Raw genomic sequence first — 13,195 nt, 5'->3', positions numbered from 1 at the left:
CAGCACTATCAACCTGGGTGGCAACTTTCAGTGATCAATGTACATGGACTCCAAGATCCCTCTGCACATCCACACTACCAAGAATCTTTCCATTGACCCAGTACTCTGCCTTCCTGTTGTTCCTCCCAAAGTGAACACATTTAGCTGAATTGAACTCCATTTGCCACCTCTCAGCTCAATTCTGCAGTTTACCTAAGTCCCCCTGTAACCTGTAACATTCTTCCAAACTGTCCACTACTCCACCGACTTTAGTGTTTTCTGCAAATTTACTAATCCATCCACCTATGCCTGTGTCTAAGTCACTTATAAAAATGACAAATAGCAGTGGTCCCAAAACAGATCCTTGTGGCACACCACTAGTAACCGGACTCCAGGCTGAATATTTTCCATCAACCACCACTCGCTGCCTTCTTTCAGAAAGCCAGTTTCTAATCCAAACTGCTAAATCACCCTCAATCCCATGTCTCTGCATTTTCTCCATTAGCCTACCATGTGGAACCTTATCAAAGGCTTTACTGAAGTCCATGTACAACACGTCAACTGCCCTACCCCCATACATGATTGGTCACCTTCTCAAAAAACTCATTGAGGTTTGTAAGAACCCTTGACGAAACCATGTTGACTATCTGAAATCAAATTGTTGCTTGCTGGATGATTATAAAGCTTATCTCTTATAATCCTTTCCAAAACCTTTCCTACAACAGAAGTAAGGCTCATTCGTCTATAATTACCTGGGTCATCTGTACTGCCCTTCTTGAACAAGGGCACAACGTTTGCAGTCCCCTGGTACTAAACCTGTAGATAATGACAACTCAAATATCAAAGCCAACGGCTCTGCTATCGCCTCTCTAGCTTCCCAGAGAATCCTTGGATAAATCCCATCCAGCCCCAGGTCTTGTCTATTTTCACTTCTTCTAGAATTGATAACATCTCTTCGTAACTAACCTCGATCCTTTCTAGTCTAATATCTCGTATCTCATTCTTCTCCTCGACAATATTCTCATATGCTCATCTTTCTGCATATTTTCAATGATAAAGCCAATTATAGTGTCTCTTTGTATTCCAGAAGGCTTCAGCTACTAGGTGTTTTTGCATGGTTACATCATCAATCCCACATGCCTAATGGTGTCTCAGTATCTCATTAAGGGTTAAACCAAGGTCAGATGCTTATGCCAATCATCTTAACCAGGTCAAAATCCTCTATCCTTTCCTGGTACTTTGTGCATTTGCCAATTGTAAGAGTCTTGACCTTTCCTGCATTACTACTGTGCAGCACTCTTGCTGCTGCCTACAGCTCTTTACATTGCTGTTCTAGCCTATCAATACAGGCTGCTTCCCCGTCTCTGACTGCCTATTTTCATTTGAATAGGCCTTTTTATATTGGGAATGGAACTGACCCATGGACCATGGGTCCTGTACTCTGGTGTCCAAGCTTTAGATTTGCTAATTTGTCAACAGGTGTTTCTATTCGCTCTCACAGTGATCTAATCCCAACTGGTTGGATGGGGAATCTTCTAGGCTGCATGCTATTGCTTTTGATATGGTTACCTTAATGGCCTTCTTTCCTAATTTGTTATGCGTTTCTTACCATATGTCTTGGGCTATGGAACCTGTGGTCCAAAGTCAGTCTGGTCTGCTGTAGAATACTGTTCATTTGGGCCTCTTTTTATTGTCCAAGAGTGTCCTCCTATGTTGGATAAGGGAACACTTACCGCATTTTGCTAGCGAGCATACTATTGTTGGGTCCTTTACTGGATCTCTCTTCCATGTTATCAAGGTATGGGAGTAGCTATATTGGAGTAAAGCTTCAGCTACATTTCAGATTTCTGGGGCCACTGGAGAGGTCCTGGAGGACTGGCGAGTAGCTAATGTTGTTCCTCTGTTCAAGAAGGCAAATAGGGATAACCCGGGAGACGAGAGTCATTGACTCTTACATTGGTGGTTGGGAAGTTATTGGAGAGAATTCTTAGGAATAGGATTTACGTGCATTTGGAAATGCATGGCCTTATTAGGGACAATGAGCATGGCTTTGTGCAGGAGAGGTCATGTCTTACTAACTTGAAGTTTTCGAGGAGGTGACAAAGGTGATTGATGAAGGTAGAGCAGTGGATGTTATCAACATGGATTTTAGTTAGGCTTTCGACAACATCCCTCATGGTAGGCTCATTCAGAAGCTTAAGATGCATGGGATCCATGGTGATTTAGCTGCTTGGATTCAGAATTATCTTGCCCATAGAAGACAGAGGGTGTCTTTCAGGCTGGAGGTCCATGACTTAGTGGTGTTCCATAGAGATCTGTACTGGAACCTCTGCTGTTTGATATATAGATATAAATGACTTGGATAAAAATGTAGATGGGTAGATTAGTAATTGCAGACAACACACAGGTTATGGGTAGTGTAGAAAGTTGTCAAAGGATCCATCAGGATATAGATCTGTTGCAGATATGGGCAGAGAAATGGCAAATGCAGTTTAATCCAGGTAAGTGTCAGGTGCTGCTCTTTCGGAGATCAAATGTTAAGGAAAAGTATACAGTTATTGGCAGGATCTTGAACAGCATTGATGTACAGAGCAAACTTGGGGTTCAAGTCCATTGCTCCCTGCAAGTGTCCACGTAAATTTAGGGTGGAAAAGAGGGCATATGGCATGCTTAAATATATTGGTTGTGGAATTGTGTACAAGAATCAGGATGTCATGTTGTCAGACTTTGGTTAGGGCACACTTAGAGGGTTGTGTTCAACCCTAGTTGCCACTTTACAGGAAGGATAAGGAGGCTTTGGAGAGGGTGCAGAAGACCAGGATGCTACCTGAATTAGAGGGTTTGAGCTAGAAAAACTCAAGTTGTTTTCCCTGGAGTCACGGAAGCTGAAGGAAGACTTGATAGAAGTCTATAACATTGAGATGCATAGATAGGATTGATGGTCAGTGTCTTTTTACCAGAGTTGAAATAATAGGAGCATACATTTAAGGTGAGAGGGGGCAAGTTCAAAGGAGATGTGAGGGGCAAGTTTTTTAGCCAGAGAGTGGTAGGAGTCCGGAAAACACTGTCAGGGGTGGTGGTGGAGGCAGATCTGATAGGGTGTTTTAAAGACTTTTAGTTAAGAAAAAGAGGGATATAGACCAAGGGCAGGCAGCAGGGATCAGTGTAATTTGGCGTCATGTTCAAAGCAACATTGCAGGCTGAAGAGACCGTTCCTGTGGTGTACTGTTCTATGTTCTACTTTCTTGTTGCAGCCTCTCTAAGTCTTAAGACAGGTGGAACTAGAGCACGGTGATCCCTTCTAACACTACTCAGAAATAGGTCTTTGACCCCTTCCTCTGGCTGTAGAATTTCGCATACCTGTGTATTACGTCTATCCCTAGATCCTTGACTCAGTATCTGCTGCATGTTCCAGCTGCTCTTTAAAACACCTGGCAGTCATTTTGATTGGGGTAGTGGAGTATGTGAGGGTACCAAGAGCTGCCAATGACTTTAGGATTCCCACACAAAATGTAAACACCTGTTCTCCTCGAAGTTGACTTGCTCAGATTTTCTGTATCACCCGTTCCCCTTTTACAGCTCATGCTTTGTTTGCTATGGCTCCGGTAGAACACTTATTTGATGGGCCAATTTCAGGTCAGCTGCCTGTATCCTCAGTTACTCACTTGAATCCTGGTTTTCAAGTGAGGTATTACTCTTTTAATTACAAATAAGGCTGAATTCTGAGGATAAAGTGAGGACTGCAGATGCTGGAGTGTCAGAGTCGAAACGTGTGGCACTGGAAAAGCACAGCAGGTCAGGCAGCATCCGAGGAACAGGAGTGTCAATGTTTTGGGCATAAGCCCTTCATCAGGAATGACGAAGGGCTTATGCCCAAAATGTCAACACTCCTGCTCCTGGAATGCTATCTGACTTGCTGTGATTTTTTCAGCACTACATTTTTGGACGCTGAATTCTTGAGGATACCAGCCTGGTGGGCTCGACTTCAAAGGACCCGATGGTCACTTCTCATTGAAGCCCACCGAGGGATGTAAACTGTTGTCTAGAGTCTCCTTAAAATAAGTTAGACATCTCTAACCAGAATGCTATGAATGAATTCGCCAAGGTGTCTCTCAACACTGAAACAGTCAAATCATTACCGAATTAAACCAATACCAAATTAAACAGTCTCAACTTTATAAGGAAACAACTTACAATAACCTTTACTGCTAAACTATGCTATCTCTAATCCTATTCTGGGACTTTGTCAAGTGCTTTATTAAATTTCATGGAGACAATATCTGCTGCGCTACCCTCATTAATCCTTCTTTATGAACAGAGATGTTCATTTTCCAATCTAATGAGACGTTGGCTGAATCTAGAGAATCATCCTCCAATAGTAATTGATGTTCGTAGGTCTACACACAACTCCCACAATGGAGTTCCAACCTTTATTGTTTCCTCTCTATTTATAAGTCTTGGTTTCTTAAAGTGGAAGATGTCATTTCCAGTTCTTTATTTCAAGGGAAGGTAGATAGGATCTAGTATTGATGGAGTTCTGGTTAGAATGCCATGCCTCTAAGAATTCTCATGCGTATCTTTGTTTTGCGTGTCCTAGGCTGTGTGTGTTGTCCCAGTCAAAGTGGTGTCCTTCTTTGTAAGTATGGAAACTAGTGATAATGGGTTGTGTCTTTTGATGGCTAGTTGGTGTTCGTATATCCTGGTGGCAAGTTTCCTGCTTGTTTGTCTGATGTAGTGTTTTTTACAGTTCTTGTATGGTGTCTTGTAAATGCCATTGGTTTTGCTGATGGTATCTAATGGATCCTTTAGGTTCATTAGTCACTGTTTAAGGTGTTGGTAGGTTTGTGGGCTACCATGATGCCAAGGGGTCTGAGTAGTCTGGAAGTCTTTGATAATGTGGCTATAGTTTTTGGTTGTATTGTGTCTGCTTGTTTGGGTTTGTAGACTTCCAAACTACTCAGACCCCTTGGTATCACGGTAACCCACAAACCAACCAAAACACTTAATCAGCGGCTAATGAACCGAAAGGATCCATTAGATACCATCAGCAAAATTAACATCATTTACAAGATACCAAACAAGAAATTAAAAAAAACACATCAGACAAACAAGCAGGAAACTTGCCACCAGGATACCCGAACACCAACTAGCCATCAAAAGACACAGCCCACTATCACTAGTTTCCATACATACAGACAAAGAAGGACACCACTTTGACTGGGACAATACACATATCCTAGAACAGGTGAACACGCAGGAGAATCTTAGAGGCATGGCACTCTAACCAGAACTCCATCAATAAACACATCGATTTAGATCCTATCTACCTTCCCTTGGAAAAACAAGAACTGGAAATGACATTGCCCACCTTACGAAACCAAGACCTATAAATGGAGAGGTGGGACATACCACTTCACCGGAGACTCTCACCGATAATGTTACCTAGTATAGTGACGAAATGTCTGAAAACAAATCTTCCAGCTCAGCGAACTAACTTACATACTTATCATCAACCTGAGCTACAAATCTTCTCAAAAATGATTATCGTCAACTATTTCCTAGCTTCTCCAGCTTCTGAAATGTCACATGTCCTTGAATATTCAAGCCCCAGCCTTGTCAGCTTGCAGCCTTGTCACTGTAATGACTCATACGTATTTACATTTGAGCTGTCAATTCATCTGTTTTATTATGATTGCAATGTGTATTCAGATACAGAGCCTTTAACTGTGTTTAAAAAAAACATACTTTGGTCTTTGCAATCTTTGGTCTTATCTGCTATCACACTCTCAAGTTTGTGCACTCTGTCCCTTCTTGCCAAACTGATTATACTTCCCTTATTGCTACCTTGCTCTGTTGCCTTATTTTTCCCTCTTTAATTTATCACAGCCTCCCAGACTTGACTCCTCACCTCACTATTAGGATTAAAGCCCACTGGTCTCCGCATGGTTCAGACAATCCCAACATTACAACTCTCACTTTCCGAGTACTGATGCCAGGGACCTGTGAATCTAAAGTTAATTCTACTCCATAGACCACTGAGTTTTACATTTAGTTCTGTAACCATATTTAACCCCATTTATTGAATTGAGTGGACCAGGCTGGATAGTTTCTTTAGGTGCTGGTGCTGATCTCCAGGCCCTCCTGTCTTCCGCTCTACCTCCATACTGAACTATAATTCCTAGATTAAATACATTAAACCAACAGCTATTGTTCACTTATCATTTGCATGCAGAATCTTGACAATCAAACCTAAACCTTCTGGGTAGCTTTGATGGTCTAAAGTATCATGAAATGCAAGATAAAAATGAACTATCCTACAATCAATGTAAAGTTGAACAGACAGTATCAACATACTAATTAACAACAGAAATAGGCAATTTGGTCTCCTGAATGTATTTCACCATTTGATCATGGCTAGTTTGATTCCAGCTCCTCTTCCTGCACCTAAATCTGATACTCTTTGACTCTCTTGTTGGTCAAGAATAAATCTACCTTGACTTGAAAATCCATACCCTAGCTTCCATTGTTTTCTGGAGGTAGAGCATTCCACTACACTCTTGGAAAAAAACTCATCATCTATATCTTAAATAGGACAGCCCTTAATTTGAACCTCTGTCCCCTTGTGCTAGGAACATCATTCTGTCTAAAAGTAATATGGTTTTTCTGTGCCATTCCTAACAGAAAGCCGACGAATGCGAAGAGACACTGTGGACTTTGCGGGAGTTATTAATAAGCATAAGAAGGTGCTGAGGGAAAAAGTCCAGTACATCACTGAATACACAAGTAAGCCAGGTGAAAAGATCTTGCTAACAGAGAATTTCACCAACCTTTGGATAACTGAAGGTGACTACAACTCAATTCCCCAGAGACATGAGGTGATGGATATTGAAGCTATGTCCAAGCAGGAAAGGTCTGGTGCCCGTTCCATCAACTACACGGAAATATTTGTCTGTTCGCTGCAGCAATCCCGGCCACCGAGGATCACCGTAACCAAGGGATTGGCGGGAATTGGGAAAACTATCTGTGTGCATAAGTTTGCTTATGATTGGACTAATGGCTCGGCGGCCTTGGACTTTGACTTCCTGTTCATGTTCCCGTTCCGGGAACTCAATCTGCTGCCAGAAAGTAAACTCAGCATCAGCCAGCTGGTCCAGAGGTACTACCCTCACACTGGGGACACAGCAACCTTCTTAAAGGACACCAACATCAAATGTCTCTTCATCTTTGATGGCTTGGATGAAAGTCGTCTCTGCTTGGATTTCAATAAAAGCCCCGAATATGCTGATGTTGAGCACACGATGAAACTCCATGTTCTCCTCGTGAATTTAATTAAAGGAACCCTGCTTTCCCATGCCTCTGTTTGGATAACGGCCCGTCCTGCAGCTGCCCGTCAAATCCCAGCTGCTTACATTGACAGACTGACGGAAATTCAAGGATTTCGAGATGAAGAGAAAGAGGAATACTTTCGCAAAAAATGCAAAGGAAGGGCGGATATGATTTTGTCCAATATAATGAGGCAACCCAGCCTTTTCACCATGTGCTATGTCCCAGCTTTCTGTTGGATTCTGGCCACTGTCCTGCTACATGCCATGAAATCTTGCAGTGAGACCGACATCCACCAACACACTCCCAGAACCATCACTGAGGTCTACAGCAACTTCTTGATTGTGATGATAATGTACCACCAAGATAAGCAGAGCCACGGGGTAACTGAGAGGGAAAAGGTCAGTGACTTGCTGCAAGCCAAGCGCCCAGTCATTCTGAACCTGGGAAGGTTGGCCTTCCACTGTCTAAAAGTCCAGAAGCTTGTCTTCCATGAAAGGGACATGGAGTCATTTAGGGTAGACCTATCTCTGCTGTGTGATGGCTTTTGCAAAGAGATCCTCCTGCAAGACGAGCCTATCTTTCAGCACAAGGCTTATGCCTTCATACACCTGACAATGCAGGAGTATTTTGCTGCCCTGTACGTTTTCCTTCAGCACCACATGGGCCAGCACCCAAACCCACTGGCAAAGGGGCTGGTGACGAAGTTGCGAGGCCTATTCTCCCGTCCCAGCTTTTCTGACGTTTGTAAAAGTGCATGCAAGAAAGCAGTGTGGAGTCAAAGTGGGCACCTGGATATGTTTTTCCGCTTCCTCTGTGGCCTGTCAACAGAAAAGAACCTCCAACTTTTGCAGGGTCTGTCGAGCCAGGGGGTGAGTGGTGGCGAGGACGCCACACGGACTGCAGCCTACATCAAGAAAACTTTACACAGGGACATTCCTGCGGAACGATGCCTGAACCTGTTCTATTGCTTAAATGAGCTGAACGATGGCTGTATAGTCGACAAACTGAAGCAATCTCTAAAGGAAGGAGCTCTGGCGACTCGAGACCTGGAAGCGGCTGAATACTCGGCCATAGCGTTTGTGCTCCAAGCATCGAACTCCGACATGCAGGAGTTCAATATAGCAGATTACAACCTGTCTGATGAACTGCTCTGGAAGTTGCTGCCTGTTGCGAAACTATTCCGAAAAGTGAAGTATGTCATTTCCCTTGAAATTTGAATGAAGGGATCTCATCATCCTTTCGTATGTGGATACACAATTATACATACAATTAATATTACCTGTGTTAATATCAACATTTCTTTACCAGTTGTGTAATATCACCATTCATGTTTATACAATTATAAATATAATTGGGAGATTTCCTTTTTTTGCTGTTTCTGAAGTCACAAATTATTCTGACGTCACACTGGGAATTACAATTGGCCTAAGTTTTTAAATTTCTTGTCATGTTGGAACATGGCATAGAGTGAAAACCTTCTTTGGAGTTAAAACAAGCTATAGTTCATTGGTCTCCTGATTTTCTCTGATACAGAAATAGCATGCTTTGGTCTAGGTATATAAATAATGGGTGCTACGTGCTGCTAATTTGGTTGTATGTATACTTCTAGTTAACTCTGGAGTGTACGAGAACAGAATTTTGCTGAAATTGCAAATGTGCAGAAGATTCTTCCAGTGTTCTTCAGTTTTCAGACTTTCTACTAAATTGGAACACTGACATTGAAATAACTCCACTGAGGCTGGTATCCTGTCATCAAGTCACTTTTTATTTAGACGTTAGACTCCCTACAGTGTGGAACCAGGCCCTTCGGCCCAACCAGCTACATCGACCCTCCAAAGAGTAACTCACCCGGACCCATTTCCCTCTAACACTATGGACAATTTAGCATGGCCAATTCACCTGACCTGCACATCTTTGGATTGTGGGAGGAAACTGGAGCACCCGGAGGAAACCCATGCAGACACTGGGAGAATGTGCAAACTCCACACAGAGAGTTGCCCGAGGCTGGAATTGAACCTGGGACCCTGGTGCTGTGAGGCTGCAGTGCTAACCACTGAGCCACCATGCCGCCCCACGTTGAAGTTCTTGACACTCATTCAGCTCTCTTGGATTTAACTCTTAGAGTGAACACAACTTCTGACACTCCTGTGTATCTGTCAGCCAGAGCTCCTTGATAGGGACTGTTAACCTGGTCCAATCAGGGAACTCCTATTCTATGAGGTCCACTTGGGTGACCTCATTACAATCACAATATCATTCCCCGTCTGAGTCCAGTTCTTTTTTGTTTGTAGCTCCTCCTGGAGTCACTTTCTCATCAAGTCAGGTTCCTCCAACTCTGCCACTGATACGCGTGATGTGTAACACACAGTAGCTTGACTCTTGCACCTGGAGTATCTCAGAAGAAATTCATTCTCCATTCCAGGCAGCAAAAGCATCAAGACAGCAGCATCTGCCAAGCTCATCTCAGATTCCATCCAGACATTTTCCACACTTGATGGAGAGGGAGAACCCACGGGTTGTGGAACAAATGGAAATGCAGTCCTGTTTAGCTCCTGTACCATTTGCAAGTTTACAGCTTTCATTTGATACATAGATAGGAACCAGGACAGTTTGGTATCGAGTGAAGCTGTAGGTTGTTTCTTTGAGCCTGCCTTCAATGTTTGGACTGTTCTTTCTGCTGGACCATTGGATGATGGATGGAATGGAGCTGTCTTTATATGAAGAATAACATTCAAATTTAGGAAATACTCCAATTCCCTACTGGTAAATGATGGCCAGTTATCTGTCACTGGAAGAGTGCCCAGAAAATTTGAAACCATTACAGACTCTTCCAGTGGCGGTATCACTGCTGGTATATCTGCCAATGGGAGGCAGCTCAATGCAAGCTGGACAGACCCCCCCACCGCCAGCTTTGTATACAAGTCCTCCATGCAAGGCATTGGGTAGTTATCCAGTTGTGAAAAGTAGTTTACAATTTGTATAAAAGGCAAATTGACCCTTTGGCTTCGCAATCAGGGTTATGACTAGTGCTGCCCATTCTTCAAACTGTGTTGGTTTGATGATTCCTTCACTTTTCAGCCTTCTGATTTCTACCTCTACTTTTGCCCGTTAGGCAAATGACACTGGTCAGGCTTTGAAGAATTGTAGAATTGCTTCCTTGTCAACATGCAAGGTGGCCTGATCTGCTTTGGTAGTCCCTAGACCTTTCTGAAAAACCTCTGGGTATTTAATAAGGACGTTACTCATGCAATCATTTTTGAATTGAAAGAATGTTAAGCCATTATGTGAATTGTCCTCAGCTGATTTTGCCCTATTCTGTTTGGGTCCAACCCTATTACACCAATCAGTGGTAATTGCACCATCTGCTTCTCATAAGAGACCAGAATGGAAGTTGTACCCTTAATCTGCACAGGTTCCCCAGTGTAAGATTACAGTCTAATTGAGATCTTGTGCAAACTTGATGACTGGAGTACAGAGCAAATTTTGTTAAAGACTTCTGCGATCACTGATACAGCTGCACCAGTATTGACCTCCATTAGATCTGGGTGACTGTTGAACCAGACATTTATTTTTATTGATTCTGATTCAGATGCTGCTAAGCAATTTAACTGTTCCAAACAATATAGACTTACCAAGGTGTGCACTCTTCTAGATATAAGCCTATGAGTTCCCTTACTCAATTTAGTTCTTGTGGGACTCTTGCTTTCTTAAGTCCACATTCTGGCATCAATTACAATGGCCTGCCAGCCTGATCTTGAAGAAACTTTTACCATTTGGATGAGGCTTGGCTTTGTTTTGGGGTTTTGCTGTGGGCTGATTGAGAGTCCCTCTGTTCAGGAGATGTCCTGAGTAAGGCTATGCAATTGCCTTCACTTAAGTGGTGTTCCCCAAGCTCGGTCAGACTGGAAAGGGTGTTCACTTCCATCGGGATAGCCTGCAATTTATATGCTCCACATTCTGCATTTTCCAATGATAAAGCCAGTTAATACTGCCTGTTTGAAGTCCAAACTGGCCGCACCTATTCGGTACTTTTACATGGTAACAGCATTAATCTCACATACCAAATAGTCTCTCAACATCTCATTAGGAGTTATACCAAAGTCACATGCCTGTTGTCTTAACCTGGTCAAAAATTCTGAAATGGTTTCATCTGGTTCTAGAATTGCTGAGTAAAACTGACAGTGTATCAGAATTAGAGGATACTTGTAACTGTAATGTTCCTTAACTAAATCTGCCAACGCTTGAAAGATGCCTCGGGGAGAGTTCCTAACGACCAAAAAAAAAACTCCAGGTCCACAAGCTGTTGGGAGAATTACCAGTTGATTTTCATCTACCCCTAATGTCATTTGCACAAAAAAAATGCATTCTTTCCACATACCGGGCCCTGTTTTGAACAGCAGGCTTGAATGAGTCAAGCTTCCCAAAAAGAATGGCATGATGCCAGAAATGCTTACTACAACTCAAAGAAGACCATTGCGAACAAATGTCTTCACCGACATGCTTTTCTCTCATTGCCTGAAATAACTCCACCGAGGCTGGTATTCCTTCACCAAGTCACCCTTTATTTACACATGTAAAGTCCCTCACACTGATCCTGCTCTCTCAGAGTGACCAGAACCTCTGATACTCCTGTTTATTTCTGGATTCCTGTTTTGCACCAGATTAACAGCCCCAATTAGGGTACTCATAATGAACCATTGACCCTCTATAGTATGGAAACAGGCTATTTAGTCCAGCAAGTCCACACCGACTCCCTGAAGAGTATCCCACTCAGACTCACCATCCTATCCAATCCACATGACACTGCACTTCCCATGGCTCATCCACCTAACCAACACATCCCTAGACAGTAAGGGCAACTTAGCATAGCAAATCCACCTACCCTGCACATCTTTGGACTGTGGGAGAAAACTGGAGCGCTCAAAGAAAACCCATGCAGACATGAGAATGTGCAAGCTCCAAACAGTTATCCGAGGCTGGTATGGGACCCAGGTTCCTGGTGCTGTGAGGCAATGGCGCTACTCACTGAGCTACTGTGCCACTCTCATACTCTGAGGTTCACCTGGTTAACCTCATTACAATCACTACAGGCTTGTAGTGAAGAAAAAGAGATTTATCCTTCTTGCACTTTTAACATGTCCTCATTCTTTAAAGTTTTAACATTTATGGATGTGGTCCCAAATATGACTGCAATGCCCTCCACTACCCCTTGCAAGTGCAAACAAAATTGTACGAGGATAATCCAAGTAAGCACAATATTACAGATAAAACAAATGAAAGCCTTCAAGAAAAACTCAAAATTTTTTTGGAGAAACTGAACAGGTCTGGCAGCAGCTGGAGAGTCAAAGAGTCATAGAGATGTACAGCAAGGAAACAGACCCTTCGGTCCAACTTGTCCATGCTGACCATATATCCGAACCCAATCTAGTCCCATTTGCCAGCACATGGCCCATTTCCCTCTAAATCCTTCCTATTCATATATCCATCCAGATGCCTTTTAAATACTGTAATTGTACCAGCCTCCACCACTTCCTCTGCCAGCTCATTACATACATGCACCACCCTTGGTCCCTTTTAAAGCTTTCCCTTCTCACTTTAAACCTATTAGTTTTGGACTCCCCCACCCCAGGGTATCGATTTACCCTATCCATGTCCCTCATGATTTTATAAACTTCTATAAGGTCACCCCTCAGTGTAATGTTTTGAATGGAGTGATTCTTCAAATGCTGTACTAAAACTTAAAAGTTTCTCTTCAATTTTAAGGGAACAACAATCCAGTTGAAATTGAAATTAGGATATTTATTAACGTAGTAGGATATTTGAAGCATAATATGTTATTTCAAAGGATGCAAATTCAATGGCTATTTCAATGCAATTGTTATTTTATGAC

At 42.7% G+C, this 13,195-nt stretch overlaps 1 pseudogene; it reads left to right on the top strand.

Moving 5' to 3' along the window:
- LOC140489159 (NACHT, LRR and PYD domains-containing protein 3-like) overlaps positions 1-13,195 on the top strand; it is a 139,430-nt pseudogene that overhangs the window by 46,199 nt on the left and 80,036 nt on the right.

The sequence above is a fragment of the Chiloscyllium punctatum genome, chromosome 18 (assembly GCF_047496795.1).
Source record: "Chiloscyllium punctatum isolate Juve2018m chromosome 18, sChiPun1.3, whole genome shotgun sequence".
NCBI classification, from domain to species: domain Eukaryota; kingdom Metazoa; phylum Chordata; class Chondrichthyes; order Orectolobiformes; family Hemiscylliidae; genus Chiloscyllium; species Chiloscyllium punctatum.
The sequence above is the reverse complement of the archived record's forward strand: the minus strand, read 5'-3'. Positions and strand labels throughout refer to the sequence as shown.